Source organism: Coenobita brevimanus, chromosome 57, assembly GCF_032717465.1.
Source record: "Coenobita brevimanus isolate Jiangsu-jjx chromosome 57, ASM3271746v2, whole genome shotgun sequence".
NCBI classification, from domain to species: Eukaryota; Metazoa; Arthropoda; class Malacostraca; order Decapoda; family Coenobitidae; genus Coenobita; species Coenobita brevimanus.
In genome coordinates, this window is record NC_137010.1 from 48,479,693 (window position 1) to 48,495,256 (window position 15,564).

At 39.5% G+C, this 15,564-nt stretch overlaps 1 pseudogene; it reads right to left on the bottom strand.

Annotated features, from left to right (window-relative positions):
• LOC145401986 (maltase-glucoamylase-like) overlaps positions 1-15,564 on the bottom strand; it is a 426,725-nt pseudogene that overhangs the window by 328,335 nt on the left and 82,826 nt on the right.

Sequence of the window (15,564 nt, forward strand, 5' to 3'; positions counted from 1 at the left end):
GTAAAGCCTGATTTAATGAAATTCAAATCCTTAAACTGTTCCCTGCCCCAGCCGGGATTCGAACCTGGGTCCGTTAGGACTGCAGACCACCTCTCTAACGATTGAGCCTTATATATATATATATATATATATATATATATATATATATATATATATATATATACATACATATGTATATATATACATATGTATATATATATATATATATATATATATATATATATATATATATATATATATATATATATATATATATATATATATATATATATATATATATATATATATATATATATATATATATATATATGCATATATATGTATGTATGTATATGTATATATATGTATATATATACATACATACATACATATACATTCATACATACATATATATATACATGCATATATATACATACATACATATATACATTCATACATACATATATATATACATACATACATATACATACATACATATTCTTACATACATACATATATATACATACATATATATACATACATATATATACATACATATATATACATACATATATATACATACATATATATACATACATATATATATATGTATATATATGTATATATATATATATATATATATATATACATACATATATATATATATACATACATATATATACATACATTGTTACATAGCCTATGATTTCATCATCCTTTGTATAATTCTAACGTACAGTATGCTGCATGTTTGATCACGAGCGTGTTCTACCTCACTCCCCCCTTCTACCCTTATAGTAGAGTAAGTCGTTCTTTCTGTTGTTCAGAGCAGTATTGTCAACTCTTTGTCCCCTATGGCTTCATTTGCGCGTCCTTCTTACATGTTGTATCAAGCTCTGCCGGCCCCTATATAATGAGCTCAGTCTCTGCATTAATTGCCACTAAGATCTGCTCCTCATTTTGTTCACATCTCTGTCCTCCCCTGTACAGTTGTAATTATTGTGAGTGCTCAGGAAGTCTCCAACCATCTAGCAGCTGTGTAATTTGAGTATAAGTGTTATTACATTTTTTCCTTGTACGGTATAGCATGAGGTTTTGATTCGTAGGCCTATTGAGGTTATTGTGATTCATGTGTTTTTATGTCAGTCATTTTTGATAATATTTTGTATCTGTAATAATATATGTTGCATTAACTGAGCATTATCTGGTTTTCTCATTTTATCAAGGCTGACTTAGATAAATTTACTCTTGCTAATTTCGTGTTAATAGAGGCTATTGCAGTTAACCATATATTTAACCTGTTTTTTGCCATTACATTATCCTTATGAGTCCTGAATGTTTAGTTGTTAGTTTGAGCATTAAACTTTAACTTGTAATTTTACCTAACTCTTTTGTTTTGAACCTGGAACTTTACGGGACAGTAGTGATTTTTAGTATTCTCACTTAAAGTATTCATTATCTCTCTCTGTTCTGTAACAACATATATATAGATACATATATATACATACATACACATACATACATACACATACATACATACAGATATATATATATATGTCACGAATCAAATTCGCGACATTACCCTTTTGTGAGAAGCCACGAACTATTAGTGGAAAACTCACTGTGTATCGCTCAGTTAACCGTTTCTCTCCATTTCGGGGTATACTTTTCAAAACATTCGTCACTGTTCAAAAGTGACCGATTTAATGCACGTCACTAAGTGCGCTACTGAGCGATACTATTGTTTGTTTATTGTTCGCCCCTGCTTGCCTCAACCGTTAGCCACGCCTTCTTCCGGTGGCTTGTGCGTCCTGCCCATACAATGTATTTTGAATTCAGTCTAGTTGTGGCTTTGACGGAGAGAGGTCCTGTGCTCCAGAAGTGTGAGAGAAGAGGTCGCTAGCACCCAGACTCCACTGAGACAGTTATCCAGTACTCCCATCCTTAGTTCAGCTTCAGGTGATACAAAGCATTCATCGACTATAGTATTTCCTTTTGTATTTTGTAGTCTTAAGAGTTTAGTTAAGGTTTTTTTTCCTAGGCGTAAGTATTTAGCTTTTGTGTGTGAGTGAGTGAGTGCGGTCTCATTGATTTGATTTGAAATGTAATGTTAAATTTATTTTTTGTAATCAATAAATTTAACAGTTCTTTTTCTTGAGCTTAATGTAAAGTAAACTCTTGTTTCATTTCTCCGAATTAAGCTTATTTCCCACATAGCTCCTAGCTTGCATAGACGTTTTACTATTCATAACTGGTACTTAGACCAGTCTTGCTGTATTAACTTAAAATCCGTTGTGCCACCTGGGAGTTAAAGCATCAGCAAGAACCTGATATTATTATTAGTATTAGTTATTTATTGTCAGGGGTGAAGTAACTTTCTCCAGAGGCTAACAGTACTAATTCAGCATTTGTGAGTAATTAGTCTCTGCTGTGTACTGTTGAGAGAGTTTATAAATTCTCGTTCTTAGAGAATCGTGCACAAGCCAGCGTAAAGTAATCGTTGCTTGATGTAGCAAGACAATCATTGTCCTTGCTCCTTAATATTATTGAATATTAATATCAATTAAATAATATTTAAGCATTTTTTTTTTTAAACCCAGTGTTAATTAGAAAAACCCCGTGACAATTGGCGACCTCATTCCAGGATATTAACTCCTAGCTATAAAGCTATTCACGAGATAGTGCTCACTCGTTCATATTTAGGAATTTATCATTAAAGTTTATAGGCACAAGTTTACTGGTGGTTACCGTTGATTTAGCAATTGAATTTTTGCTTTATTAATCAACAGAGTACTTAACTCTAGTTTATTTTTGGTAACGCCAGACGACTTTATTCGCTCCTGGGTAGCCGCCGTACCCATTGTGTTAATTATTGAGAGTTCTTAGTTATTCGCATTTTTGCTTTAATCTTTGCCAGTTAACTAGATAAGACTGGTCACCATTAGCTTGTGTCTGTATTCTTTATTTGTGTTATTAGCATTTGTTTGCGAAGCAGTCAGTACTCAATTTCGGTTTGCTTAGTAAATTGAGCTAGCATCATGGCAGCCAGTGCTTATGTACAGGAAGCCAAAGATATGGGTCTCACGGACCCAGAGAAAATACAGAGTTACGTTCTCTCACGGTTTAATTACGAGCAAGAACGTGAGAAAGATGCTCGTGAACGTGAGCGAGAACAGCGCGAATACGAGCGAGAACAGCGCGAATACGAGCTACAACAGCGCGAACACGAGCTAGTACAAGAGCGAGAACAGCGCGAATACGAGCGTGAACAGCGAGACAAAGAACGAGAACATGAACGTGCCGAGCGAGAAGCACGCGAGAGACATGAACTTGAAGTGCTGAAGCTCAAGCGAGATTCCTTGGCTTCAGACACGTCTGCTGCAGTTGGTCCAAGCTCCACGAGCGTTCTCCCTGCACATGTCCTGGCGACCCCACGCATCAAGCTTCCTTCATACAAGGAAAGCAAGCGAATCGAGCCGTACATAGCTCGTTTTGAGGACATGGCAGACATGTATCAACTGGATGAGGCAGCTAAGCGGCTTCAGTTTCTTAGCCTATTTGAGGGCCCTGCCCTCGATATTCTCCACAGAATTCGTGGAGACAATCTCACATATGAGATGATGAAAGCTGCACTCATTAAGGCGTATGGTCTCACACTAGACGACGCCAAAGTTCAGTTCATGCGAGCTCGTCTCCAAGACAAGGAGACAGCTGTTCAGTTCCTTGATCGTCTCACGGCTTACTTAAATGAGTGGATGGAGAAAGATGAAACTCCTTCCACGCGTGAGGGGATAATTGACCTTATGCTGCGTACACAGCTAGAGAGGTCGTGGCCTGCTGAGCTCATAGCACAGCTTAAGATCTGCCAGGTGAAAGATGCCAGCCAAATGGCAGAAAAGGCTGACGCATTCTTTACTGCATACGGGTATCAAACTCGTAAGCAAAACACCTGGAGCAGAAAAGATACTGCCAAGTCTGGGAAGCCGTCTCAGACTGAATCCCAGCACCAAGGCCGTTTTCAGAGTAATGGCCAAGGTCCAAGCAAACCGCAGAAGGACCAGGGGCAAAACACTCAGAAACCTGAGTGGAAGAGGTACAACAAGTACCCTAACCAGCAGCAGTATCAGCCACGCAACCGACCGTCGGGACAAACTTTTTCACCACCAGCTCAAAAGAGGCAGGAAGCGAACACAGCCTTCATTCCTCAGCAGCAGCACGGTGGTCACGTCCCTACCAGTGTGGGTACTTCCCCACGGTTCACTAGTCCCACAGTGACAGTGAACCCCCCTCCACAGATGGCCAATGTTCCATCTCCTTATAATTCACAAGGCACAGTGTTTGCCGCATCAATTCAGCAGCCTCATGAGTGGTTAGCTGCTTCCTCCACAGGCCCTCCCACAGGTGACAGTACCTTCCTTGTTCAGCCAGGGTTTGTGGGAGGCATTCCTGTGAAGGTCCTGAGAGACAATGGTTCCTCAGGTTGCTCTGTCAAGCAGAGTCTAGTTCGGCCTGAGCAGTATACAGGTCGACAGATCCATGCAAACCTTATTGATGGATCAGTGAGATTGTTCCCTGAGGCATGTATCCAGGTGGCATCTCCATTTTATACTGGTACGACACTTGCAGTTGTCATGCCAGAGCCTCTATTTGACCTTATAGTAGGAAATATTCAAGGAGTCAAGGATAGTTGCTCCGATGATGACGCTACTCAGACTTCGGCTGCTGCGGTAACACGAGCCATGGCTGAGGCTCCAGACTGTGTCCCCCCAGTGATCATTGAATTGCCGCAAGATCTGATGTGTAGTCAACTTGTTGTGCAAGAACAACATTCTGACCCGACACTTGCTGCTGTGCGGAACAAACAAAAGGGTCGAGTGATAAAGTATTCACGGGGAGGTCGAGCCAAGTTCCTTCGCAAACAAGGACGGCTCTACCGTGAATCACGAACACCCGAGGGCGAGGTTCAACTGCAGTTTGTCGTCCCTGCCAAGTACCGCCAAGCAGTGTTAGAATGGGGTCATTGTTCAGCCTCAGGAGGTCACATGGGCAAAAGGAAGACCCAGGGCCGTATTCGAGCTGACTTTTTCTGGCCAGGGATGGGACGAGACATAGATAGTTTTGTCCGTTCCTGCAGTGTGTGCCAAAGTATCACCACTAATCAGGGACTTGCCCTTCCTGTGCCATTTGTAACCACACCCGTAATCTCTGAGACAGTTGAGAGACAGGGTAGTGGTGAAGTGGGTGCAGACCTGACGTCTCGCCCATTGGCCCCACAGGACACATTATGTCCAGGGCCTGTACATACATATTATGTACTGTAAGTTAAGGGGGAAGTTGAGAGGCGACTTGAGGCTATGGAAGACCCAAGTTTGCACAAGGATTCTCAGCTCCCCGATACTAATATAAGTACTGTAGGTTAAGGGGGAAGTGAGAATTCCGCAGAGGCGACTTGAGGCTATGGAAGACCCAAGTTTGCACAAGGATTCTCAGCTCCCCGATACTAATATAAGTACTGTAGGTTAAGGGGGAAGTGAGAACTCCACAGAGGCGACTTGAGGCTATGGAAGACCCGAGTTTGCACAAGGACTCTCAGCTTCCCGATATTAATATAAGTACTGTAGGTTAAGGCACAGGTTGAGGACCCGTGTGCAGTTCGAGGCTATGGAAGACCCGAGTTTGCACAAGGATTCTCAACTTGCCCGACACTAATCGTGTGCATTATAATTAATGGCGACCTCGAATGTACGAAGCTTAGGCTGTCACTTGTATTTTTCAGCCAGAGCGTACTTTTCATAGCATGTACTGATTGCTAGGCAGAGAGAGTAATTGTAACTTAATAATATTTTTGTCTCATTGACATTTTTGATGCTCCACCTCAATTGATTTTGCAGGTACAGCAATGGGTGTAGCAGTTTTGCTGTGCGGGCCAGCTGATCATCTGCCGCACGCTGCCACCTCTTCTCCTCTGCCTTCGTCGTCGCCATATTATTATTTACTGTGTCATTTTACACGTAGGTACAGTTACACTACAACTGTCACACCTACACCGTGTATTACATACATCACGCTACACAACAATTAGTTGTCAGTGTAAATGTAGCGACTTTTCGCTCAGTTTGACCTGAGTACAGGATTTTCACCGTCGTCACGGAGTTTTTCCCTCAAGCTTGCTTCTATTAACATAAATACGAGGTTTTTTCGCTCACTGGCGACTGCGACTTTCTCCTGTAGCAGGATAGCACACACACCACAGTGTGAATCTTGTGTGAATGAGTTAGGATGTGTACATATATATATATATATCCACAAATTTTTTCCCATAAGGAAAAAATTTAATTTTGTAGGGGCGTAATGTCACGAATCAAATTCGCGACATTACCCTTCTGTGAGAAGCCACGAACTATTAGTGGAAAACTCACTGTGTATCGCTCAGTTAACCGTTTCTCTCTCCATTTCGGGGTATACTTTTCAAAACATTCGTCACCGTTCAAAAGTGACCGATTTAATGCACGTCACTAAGTGCGCTACTGAGCGATACTATTGTTTGTTTATTGTTCGCCCCTGCTTGCCTCAACCGTTAGCCACGCCTTCTTCCGGTGGCTTGTGCGTCCTGCCCATACAATGTATTTTGAATTCAGTCTAGTTGTGGCTTTGACGGAGAGAGGTCCTGTGCTCCAGAAGTGTGAGAGAAGAGGTCGCTAGCACCCAGACTCCACTGAGACAGTTATCCAGTACTCCCATCCTTAGTTCAGCTTCGGGTGATACAAAGCATTCATCGACTATAGTATTTCCTTTTGTATTTTGTAGTCTTAAGAGTTTAGTTAAGGTGTTTTTTCCTAGGCGTAAGTATTTAGCTTTTGTGTGTGAGTGAGTGAGTGCGGTCTCATTGATTTGATTTGAAATGTAACGTTAAATTTATTTTTTGTAATCAATAAATTTAACAGTTCTTTTTCTTGAGCTTAATGTAAAGTAAACTCTTGTTTCATTTCTCCGAATTAAGCTTATTTCCCACATAGCTCCTAGCTTGCATAGACGTTTTACTATTCATAACTGGTACTTAGACCAGTCTTGCTGTATTAACTTAAAATCCGTTGTGCCACCTGGGAGTTAAAGCATCAGCAAGAACCTGATATTATTATTAGTATTAGTTATTTATTGTCAGGGGTGAAGTAACTTTCTCCAGAGGCTAACAGTACTAATTCAGCATTTGTGAGTAATTAGTCTCTGCTGTGTACTGTTGAGAGAGTTTATAAATTCTCGTTCTTAGAGAATCGTGCACAAGCCAGCGTAAAGTAATCGTTGCTTGATGTAGCATGACAATCATTGTCCTTGCTCCTTAATATTACTGAATATTAATATCAATTAAATAATAATAAGCATTTAATTTTAAAAAACACCGTGATATTTTAAAAACCCCGTGACAATATATATATATATATATATATATATATATATATATATATATATATATATATATATATATATATATATATATATATATTCGTCTTCACCGAATATAATGAATAAAGTGGCAGAAAAATTACAGCTCACCAGAAACTATGTGGCAGGGAGATGAGATTATTTGTCACAATCCTCCCAACCAAACATGAGTTCTAGTGCAAAGTATTTGACGGAGGTTCCTGTTGGATCATCGTCTACTAAAGGTCCAACCTACTGCCTCCTGTGCTGACGGGCAGTGTGCCACCTACAGTAAGTAAGCACTGTGTTGACAAGTGAGAGACTGGAATATAAAACACCCTTAATCCATGAAGATCTATGCATACAATGTAAGAAGCCTCACTGAAGATTACAAACTTGATAACCTAATGACTGAACTGGAAAACATTAGTTGGGATATTGTAGGTTTGAGTGAGACCCACAGAAAAGAAAAAGAAATTCAGCTCAATGACAGTGGCCACCTATTGTACTACAGAGGAAGAGAAAATGAAAGTGTAAGTGATGTAGGATTTCTAATTAACAGAAATCTAGCAGACGACATTGTTAAATTCAACAGTGTATCTGACAGAGCAGCAGTGGTTGTAATCAGAAAGTGCAAAAAATATACCCTGAAAGTAATACAAGTATATGCACCAACTTTTCAGAGCTCAGATGAAGAAGTTGAAACATTCTATGATGACATATCCCAGATTATGGAAGAGGAAAAGACCACCTATACTATACTCATGGGAGACTTCAATGCAAAAGTTGGAAAATCAAAAAATGTAGAAGCATGTATGGGAAAATTTGGAGTGAGAGAAAGGAACAAAAGAGGAGAAATGCTGGTAAACTTTGCAGAAATGTTTAACATAAGAATAATGAACACATTCTTTCACAAAAGAAAGTGGACCTGGAGAAGCCCAAATGGAGAAACAAAGAATGAAATCGACTTCATTATAGCAAATAAGAATAACGATCACAAATGTTACAGTTATCAACAAAGAAAGTAACGGAAGTGACCATAGAATGGTGGGTTGCACAGCCAGATTCGATTTCAAAAGTGAAAGAAAGAAGGTGATTAAAGATAAAAAGATATGCCAAATAAAAGTAAACGAAAACAAAGCAGCCTTTCAGTTGGAAATAAGGACCAGATTTCAGGCTCTAAGTAATGCTGAGTGTGACATTGATGAGCAGAATGACATACTAACAAAAGTGCTAAGAGAATCAGCAGAGGTAGTAGGAAAACCTGATACAACCAAAGCCAAGAAGTATTCAGAAAAGACATTTGAAAGATGAAATAGAACGAGCGGATTTGAATAAGCTTATCAACAAAAGACAAAGAGAAGAAAAAAGAAAGAGAAACATGGATCAAATCAAAGAAACCAACAAAAAAGGAAAAAGTCTAAAACAGGTCCGAAGTAAAATGGCACTCGGAAAGCAACAAATTACATCACTAAAAGACAAAAACGGTGAAGCCATTAAATGCAGAGATAAGATGCTGAAGAGAGTTGAAGAATTTTACAAAGAACTGTATGCATCAAAGACAGTAGTACCAACAGCTAACTTTTCAGTTGACACAAGTGAAATACCTGAGGTAACACCAGACGAAGTAAATAATTCTCTCAAAAATATGAAAAGAGGGAAAGCTCCGGGAGAAGATGGAATAGTAGCAGATTTACTGTTGGATGCAGGAGTAGAAGTACAAACTAGGCTTGCCCACTTATTTACACAATGTATTAAAAGGAAGAAAATTCCCAAAACATGGTGCAATGCAATAGTTATTTTACTTTACAAAAAAGGTGACTCAAAAGACCTTAGCAACTATCGACCCATTAGCTTGCTATCAGTCATTTACAAACTCTTCACTAAAGTCCTTACGAACAGAATAACTACAAATTTGGAGGAAAACCAACCTCGTGAACAGGCAGGATTCCGAAGCGGGTATTCAACCACCGATCATCAACATACAATGAATCAGCTAATTGAGAAAACTACAGAATATAATAAACCACTGTGCTTAGGTTTTGTTGATTACGAAAAGGCTTTAGACTCAGTGGAGCACATAGCAATTATAAATTCATTGCGAGAACACGGAGTGAATGAGAACATTGTAAAACTGCTCGAAAACATATATAAAGAGGGAACTGCTACAGTTAAATTACATAAGGACTCAGAGAAAATTAAGACTGAGAAGGGCGTGCGTCAGGGTGATACAATTTCACCAAAGTTATTTACAGCATGCCTAGAAAGTATTTTCAGAAAGCTAGACTGGGAAAACAAAGGAGTGAACATAGATGGAGAAAAACTAAACCCTTTAAGATTTGCAGATGACATTGTCCTAATCTCAGAAACAGCAGAGACATTGCAAGAAATATTAAATGACCTGAACAAAGAAAGTCTCAAAGTAGGACTAAAAATGAACCAGAGTAAAACTAATGTTTAATCCTCAAACACCAAAGAGCGTCATCACAATACGTGGAGAAATTCTTGAAAAAGTCGAGGAGTACAATTACCTGGAACAAATACTAAAATTAACGAAAGATAATGACAGCGAAATAAAAAGACACATTACAAGTGGATGGAAAGCTTTCGGTTAACATAGAGACATTATGAAAAGAAGCTTGCCAGTTGTATGAAACGAAAGTTATATAACGAATGTATAATTTTAGCTATGACGTATGGTTGTGAGACTTGGAAACTGACAAAATCGATGGAAAATCAATTAATTCGTTCTCAGAGAGCAATGGAAAGGTCAGCGTTGGGAATATCATTCAGAGACAGGAAAAGATCAACTTGGGTGAGAGAGCAGACTAAAGTCAAAGATATTATAGAAGTTATAAAAGAACAGAAATGGAGGTGGGCAGGCCATGTAGCAAGAATAAGGGATAATCGATGAAGCAAGAGGTTGACTTACTGGACACCAAGAGATTGTAAACGTAGCAGAAAAAGGCCAGACAGGAGGTGGAGGGATGAGATAGAGAATTTTGCAGGGAAAACTTGGCAAAAGATTGGCTCAGTCAAGGAGTTCGTGGAGAAGGTTGGGGGAGGTCTTTGTTCGGCAGTGGACTTGTAATGGCTAATGATTATGATGATGATGATATATATATATATATATATATATATATATATATATATATATATATATATATATATACTCAGTTTTCTCGATCAGTGATGCTCTACTATTCGATATCAATATTCTCCAGTCTGAGCGTTCCAGTGGGTTCTTACAGTCGTTATCTTACAAATAATCCCTTCCCTAAACTTTCCCTTCCCGTCCAAGGAGTTTTGATTTCCATCGGTATCCAAACAGATTCCCTTGAAAGGGAAGGGAAAATGCTCAGGTTGGTAGCCCTGTTAAGCTAAAACGACCGATCCTGCTGATATTTGGGTTGGTGGAGCATTATATTTCTAAACTAATACATGAAAATACACATATCTCGTGCTGGATAATGAAAGCACAACACATTTGAGATGTGGGAGGTCGCCACCACATCCATACTGTTGACTTGTATTCAGTCATGAATGCCATTCTCGCCACCACCACAGAGGTGTTCCCTTCTCATGACACTATTTTGATAATAAATTATGTTCATGGAATATTATTATCTTTAATGATGTTATTAGCACGTGTAAGAATCACTTGTTAACGTCCGTCTCATATACAGTACTCGCACGGCGGCGCTCACTTTTTTTTTTTTTTTCTAACTGGAAGACATGAGCCGAACCACTCGTGTGACCCTGATTGCAGAGTTTCCTTTTCCGGGCAAATTAACAAGCAAAATATTTCTTGAAAAAGTCCTCGTGTGACCCTGGCCATAATGTATAAGATTTGTCAGTGTCAGATGTTCTCTATTTACCTTGAGATCATATATGACCGGATGAATGTCGGAGGTAGTAGGTCGTCTGCTAAACATCGCAGCCGAAATGGATAACACTTTTAAAGAGATACAATAGCACTTTAAAAATCAGTATATCATTGTAAATCGTATCAATAAAATTGTACAGTACCATTCATCGATATTTTGAATAAATTTAAGACAATAAACTACAAAAGAACGCACAAAAATTGAGAAGGGATTTTTGAAGAGACGGGTCAAATGATTCCGTCGTTCCATTCATTTCAGCTGCTCGAGGGGGAAGCCTTTCCCTTCGAGCAACTCAGAAAGAGAAGGATTTGTTTTAAAGAATACCAGTTCAGCAAAGGATAACCTCCCCATGCATCTAAAGGGGAAGGAAAACTTAAAAAATAAGGGCGTTATCTTCTTTCACTGGATGTCTCACTGTCATACAGCATAACACTTACCACACATGCTGTGTGATCAGTGTACTTACCACTAGAGTCAGTTCATAGAAAAGGGAGGTAATAGTTCCCTAAACTTCTTCCATCCACTTCTCATTACAGCGGTAGTACTACACGTTGTTTCATCTCCTGCAGTCATGCATTCAGCATACCCCTCAGGTAACAACTCCACGCATTTCATATTGTTGTCACCCCAAGCAACACTTCATTCTGTTATCATCATGCCAAAAACTCCTACACGCCGACAGAAAAATTCTCACATCATGTGGTCAACCTCTAACACCACTGCAATTTTTAAAATAAAAGTTGTACACAGAAAAGAATTCCTCACATCCCCCTCCCTGCACAGAAAAAAGGCCGCATACCTGTTCCCTGATACATCTGCATTCAGAACTGCTAACCATAACCTTTGTTTTACCAGTATTACCATTACCAATATTAACTTTGCTTCCATTCAATCCCTCCGCCTCTCGAACTTCTCTCCCACATGCATTCAATAACCAAATCGAATCATTAGCATATGAAACCTCCTAAGGTAGACCATTCATTTTCCTCTTGTAGTAAATAGTTGTTTCTGCTGGATGAACATGAGGTATAGGAAGATCAAGCTGTCTCCTTTCCTTGTCCTTGCAAAAATAAATCTTTCAAATGCTCGGGAATTGATCGCAAGATTGTTTTTGAATCAACGTCCAGGACACTTCGACTTTATTAATATTCGTAAGTGCCTGACTGTTGAACTGACACAGGGATGTGTCTTGTCTAGATGGTTGTTTCATTCGTATATGGATGGAGTTACAAAACAGATACAAGGTAGGGCAGTGGATGTTGGAGCGGCCCTAATGAGAGACGGTAGCATTTGGAAGTTTCCCGTTCTGTTGTCTGGAGACGATACTGTATTGTTAACCGGAGACGAAAGTCAGAGAGAGTATGTAAGAAACGGAATCTAAAGGTGAATATAGGGGAGAGTAAAGTTGTGGTCTTCAAGAGAAATGAAGTCACTGAATGCACAATGAGGCTTGATAGAAAGGAAATGGAAAATGTGGGTGCATTTAAGTACTTGGGTGGTGTGATGAGTAAGGATGGAAGTTTGGAGGATGAATTGCTTGAAAAGGTACAGCAAGGAAGAAAGGCTGCTGGATCACTGAAAGCAGTGATAAGAAACAGAGAAGGGCATGGAAGTAAAAAGTCGCTACATAACACTACTGTCATCCCCACTCTAACGTATGGAAGAGAAGCTTGGACCTTATTGGAAGGACACAAGACAAGAATGAGAGCAGTGGAAATGAGTTATTTGCGAGGAGCATGTGGAATTACAGGGAGAGAGATACTGGCAAATGATGAAGTGATGGAGCCTTGTGGTATGGATGTGAATATGATAGAAAACGTTAGGAGAAATACCTTGAGGTAATTTGGCCGAGTGGAGAGGATGGAGAGCGAGAGACAAACTAACAGAGTTTATGTGAGTGAGGTGGAGGTGGGGGAGGGAGAGGGAGATCGAGAATGGGGCGGAAAGGTGTATGAGAAACGGGGTGTACTTTGTAGGGAGGGCAGGGAAATTGCAAAGGACAGGGCGACATGGAGACAATTCGTTTTTGGCCACCCCTTACAGGATTAAGGAGTCTAGCTATAGACAGGAAGATAGTGCAATTGCTCCTTTGTGGTGTTTCTCTCTGCTGACAATCCCTGAGTGTGATAACTGTAACTTCATTATATTTGTTACTAAAGGAACATGTTTACGTAGGACATTCATCGTCATGTGTAGCTTAACTAAACTGACGATCGTTCTGTCCTCCGGTTGTTCATTCTGTCATTCAGTAGTGGTAGTAATGGCAGCAGGGAAAAAGAAGGTAGAGGGTGCAGAACATTTCTATCTCGGTTCTTGAACTCTGCGCTGTCGATTGACAATCTGTTTTACTGAATAAGGTAATCCTGAGGAAGCCGGTGTGCACTGGTTAGCACATCCAAGTCGCAACTGGAAGAATCCATGTTAGATTCTCTCACTGGTGATACTGGTGGACTCATTTCGTGTTCCCCCTTGTCTCTGTTTACCCAGCAGTTCAACTGGAGACCTGGATTTAATGCGACCATCGTGGGTCTTAGGAAGAACTAGGACGGTACCCTCGTGTAGTCAAATGGCTTAAACCTAAGCTTTCTTCTTTATTGTAATCTTTCCAAAGTTCCCTAAAGATATTTTCCCCTGTTATGATGATTTCTTGATGAAAGATACTTTGTATGTGATGATATTCCATCTGATTAAAGAATCGGGATGTATACTATTCTTTTCCCGTCATTTTTATTGTCCGGCACCATAGCACACGTTAGAGTATGTTCAAGTTTGGGATGAATATTACAGACCATTAAGTCGTGTGACGCCTTTTAACATTTCCTGAAGGGAAACTCTCTTTTCTCAGCCTTTTTTTTTTTTTTTTCGTTGTTATACCTCAATTATATCTTAGGGTTAACTGGCGTGACACTTACCCTTCAGGTACATGTGCCAGGTATCTCAAGTCACTTTTCTCAAGTTATCGATTTAAGCCTGTAAAATGTTTTTATAACTTTTAAAGTGGAAAAATATACAAACAAAACTGTCGTGGCACTACCAGAAAACATGGCTGGAACCACCAAGCGTCAAGAAAACCACCCCAATTGAGAGATAGGTTTTATATATATATATATATATATATATATATATATATATATTTTTTTTTTTTTTTTTTTTACGAACATGGTTACTGTACTAGACGAGTTCTATTCGAACGTGCCTTCTAGCCCGCTGAACACGTTCGTGGGAAGGCGAGCCTTGTTTTTAGCCTTCAAGCAGTTAGCCTATAGTACTGTAAGGAAACCTCATTCATTCTGGAATAATCGTTTGTGTGACGATGATAATGACGTCGATACCACCACACGAGTCTACTTAGCTGAGGGTGAACCTGTCATGGTGAAGGAGTCAGATAATATTCAATAATCTCTTCAGCACAGTTACTTCATTTTAATTCAAGGTACAGTACCATCAGTCAACATTACTTACCTTGACAACAGCTTAACTAATAATGTATTAAGTGTTTGATCCCATTTTTATTTCCTGAGAAAGTTAATTCCTACGCAACTGTTGACCATTTGCAAAGGTTTATGAAGATGAGACATAGTATTAAAATAAGAAAAAACGAAGAAGAAGAAGAAGAAGAAGAAACAGTCCACTCACCAGCATAGGATATTGGACAAGGAATATTACACTTCAGCTGTTGTGCCCAGGATAGGATGAAGTCTGAGTTGACTGAGATGGACAAGTCGAACAGCTCCAGGGTCTGTTGAGGTAGACACAGAGATGGGAGAAGGGGACAGCGTGTGGCTAGATGGATGACTGAGTTGATGAATGGAAAAAGTGGATGGATTATCTGGTGAATGAAGGAATGAATGGAATGACTGATGGGTAAAGGAATGGATGAACTGACTGATGGATAGAGGATGAGATAGATTTATTGGTGGAAGAAAGGAATGGATGGTTTGATTGATGGAAAGAAGAATGAATGGACTGAATGATGGATGAACGAATGAATGGACTGATGGACAGGTGAAGGAATGGTTGGACAGGTTGATGTATGAAGAAATGGATGCAGTGTTTGGCGGTTGACGGTATGGATGAACTGTTCGAAGGATGAGGGAAGATGGATTGACTGATGGATGGACTGCTTAATGAAATGACCGGTTGGTTAACTGACTGGATGAGGGACAAAAGATAGACAGTTGATGGATGAAAATGCCTACTGTTTGGTGAGACTAACTGATTAGTTGATGGATGAAGAAATACATGATTTATCTGATGGATGTGAGGCTGAAGTGGTTGA